Genomic DNA, 3,518 nt, shown 5'->3' with positions numbered 1-3,518 from the left:
TCCCCATGCTCGCTGCCTCTGGAAGACTGATCCCGCTCCTGCTCCTTGATCGTTAGCTACGCAAATCCACTCATATTTTTTCCCTTTCTTTCCCTCAAATAATAAACTCTGTAGTGCTGTGAATTTTTCTGGGGCTGTGGGGGTCATAACAAACGATCAGAGCAGGACGGTAACAGTTCTGAAGGTCACAGTCACTCAGAGCAGTTTCATTTCGAGTTTTATTCATCTTCCTCTTCAACTGGACGTTTTTTCCCACTTGGTTTTGTGCACTGGCAATAAAACAGAATTTACAGTAGCCCCATTGTTGGACATCACTGGAAATAGGGTTTTACTTTGTTCCCAGCCAGTGGAACTGGAAGCGGAAGAGCTTTGGAAGGGTTGAAAAGGACAAAATAAATAACAACAACAATACCTCAGCAGCTCAGAGCACCAGTTTAATAGTTTTTACACATGGCATTAGGTGGGATGTGATGTTTACTGGGCTCTGTCCCTGCCAACACACAGTGGCACTGTAGAGGTTAACGTGAAGGGCAACAAAACCTCCAGCTTATTTTTTTAGATTCAGCCTGATGGTGAGCACTTGCCCCCATAGATTTGGGCATGTGAGCTTCAAATTCTCTCCCAAGTTTAAGATTAAAGCCACTGGATTTCTCCTACCAGCATTGCCTTTGTGGTTCTATTGGATAAATTCCACTTCAGAACTCCTTAGGGAGTTCTGGTGGGGCTGCTGAACAACTGACATGTTCCCTCAGAGGTGTTCACGCTCTTTCTTTCTTAATTTTTCAAGTTATTTCTGAATGGAGGGTCTGTAAAATCACAGTCCCAGGCCTGCTGGAGCCCCGTGGAACACCTTCAGAGAACTTCCCCTATAGCTGTCCTTAAGACAAGTCTGGTCTTTTGGGGAGTGCAAATTCAAAGGTGGTTCATGCTGCTAATCTGTAAATGAAAAGCTGAGTGGCTTTTCTGTTCAGAAAAATCAAAATTTAAGTGGCCTGCATCTTGGTATCAATTTGATGCATTGTATTCTTTAATAAAAATGTAAACATCTCCAGCTTATGCCAAGCTTTCCACCCAGCAGCTCATTTCCCTGCAGCACTAACATTCCCATGCAAAAAAAAAAAAAAAGTTACTTTTCATGGCTAAGTTGCTCTTGAAAGCTTAGTTTGGGCAGAAAACTCATTGATAATTAACTGTCCTGGGCCTAATTTTCTGCTGTGAGTTTACAACTGGAAGAATTGGGCTGAGCACTTGTCCTTCCACCTCTGATCATGAGGGAAGGGTCAGCTCTGCTCACTGTCTTGGTCTCCTTGGGTTCATAATGCTGCACATCTGTATTTCAGATTAGAAAAGGTAAAATGCTGTGTGAACAACCAAGATGTTCCAATGTTTTTCACTATACTGTCAATTGCTTTTAGACAAAGGGAAAAAAATCAGAAATGAAGGTATCCTTGAAAGTGTTTGAGATAAAAAAGAAGGATTAATGCCTTTTTTATAAAGAGGCCCCAAGTGAAATGCTGTGTTTGTTTAATGTGCACTATGGCAGATGGGCTTGGGCTGCAGGGGAGATGCCAATAGCACAGCGAGCTGTAATTAGGGAAAATGTAGGTTTGGTTCACAAACCTGCTCCTTGTGCTCTCAGAATATTATCTAACACCTACTTTCTGTGTTTGGGTTGAGTTTTGCTGTTATGCAAGCCCAGGAGGGTTAGCTGTCCTTTGGCTGGAAGTTGCATCTGTCCCAGCCTTCCTCCAAGCTCTTCATCCTTTTTTGTTGTTAATTTTTCCCCATCGTTATTTTATCTGAAGGCAAAACACCTCAGAGTCAGGGTTTGGATGTTTCTTCTCTTGTTACAATTGTGGCAGAAGGGATTTTTCATTTTGGTAACTTGCTTGCCTAACTGGACTTGGGGGTCCTGTAAGAATACACTGAGTGTCCTTTAAAAATGGCTTTTCCCATCAAAAAGCTAAAACTGAAACACCCCATGATTAAGTCTGAAAAGCAAACTTCTTGCCTCCATTTATTTTCCTTCTTCCTTGACATCCCTTTTTTAAGAGCCTAACTGAAGGCTTAAGGAAAGAGCATGAGAGGTGTTGGTGCTGTTCAGATGGAAGGAAGGGGGAATGTTGAGTGCCAAGGTGCTGGAATTTAATGGCAGTGACTGTTCTGGAGGTCTGATCACACGTGCCAGTCAGAGGTTTTCTAGTTGGTTCTGACATCTTTGTGTGGGTTTTAGTGCAACTGTGCTAAACTGCTGAGCAGAATGACTGGTTAACCTGCAGGTCTCTTTCCTTATCGCTGTGAATGCACTTCAGGGTGATATTATATCCCTGGTTTGGAGTAACTTTTAATTTAACAACTGATTCATGGCAATGTCTTTGAAGGTTCTTCAATGACTAAGCCCATCAACAGGTTCCAGGTGTGCACTGGGCCAGACTTGAGTCAGGTTGTTACATATCCAGATGCTCTAGAAGCTGTCATCCTGTGTGGAGACAGGAATTGGCATTATTGATGTCAGTATCGGGAGGAAAACTACAGAAAATAAAGCTGCAGGACTTCTTGCATAATCTTCATTTGACAGCTTCGATTCATTTGGCTTTATAGAGCCAAGCACTGCGCTGAAATAAAACCTTGCACTTTGGATTTCTCCCTTAGAAGAAAAGCTTTGCCAGCTCTCTGCACTAAAGTTCTTTAGACTAGCCTGTAAATTTGTTTTCCGAGCTGCAGCAATGTCAGTCAGCGCTCCAGAAACATCCATTCCCACTCTTGAAATTCAAGTCTTTGTAGCTGCATTGCTGCTCCAGACATTAATTGCAGCGTGGCTGCATTTGTTTCTTAGTCTCAACGTGAAGATGCTGCTGGAGAGAAAACTGGAGACTTTCTTTCCCATCCTGGAAAGACTTTGTTTCCCTTGCATTAACTGGGAAACTACAAATGCGTGACCTTGTTTTGCTTATACAAACACTCTACTTGGCATGTAAACATTAAGGAGGGAGGTGAGGGATGCTGAGGAAATACTCGTAAAAATAGAAAAAAATGTGCAAGTTGCTGCTGGGAAAAAACATTTATAGTGCAGCTTTTGGGCCCTGATGATGAGAGACTTTGCCTCTTGGGGTGTAACTGCTGGACTCAAGGAGTTGGCTACTAAGTTTAATTGCTCAGTCATTACTTTGTCCCGACTTTGTGACTTTGCTTCCCCAAAGCAAAGGGTTTCCAGCTTGGATTTGCCAGGCTATCCTGCCTTCACCCAGGTTTACCTTTAACCACATATCTGCAATGCAAAATGAATTTTTAAAAAAATTTATTTTGCCGTATTAACCCTAATGAAAATGGGGTTTTAGGCAGCAGTGCCAAATTGCTGTTGAGCTTTCCTAGATTCCCTCACCTCCATTTTTTAGTGTTACTTTCCTGTTCTAAATTATGTTAAATATCTGGCAAAACCCATCTACCTTCTGCCTTTGTAAAGGTCCTAGGTTGGTTTTTTTTCATATATTGCATCGAAGAGGTGTCAAATGATAGTT

Source organism: Corvus brachyrhynchos, unplaced genomic scaffold, assembly GCF_000691975.1.
Source record: "Corvus brachyrhynchos isolate BGI_N302 unplaced genomic scaffold, ASM69197v1 scaffold114, whole genome shotgun sequence".
NCBI lineage: Eukaryota > Metazoa > Chordata > Aves > Passeriformes > Corvidae > Corvus > Corvus brachyrhynchos.
This window is presented reverse-complemented; position numbering follows the sequence as displayed.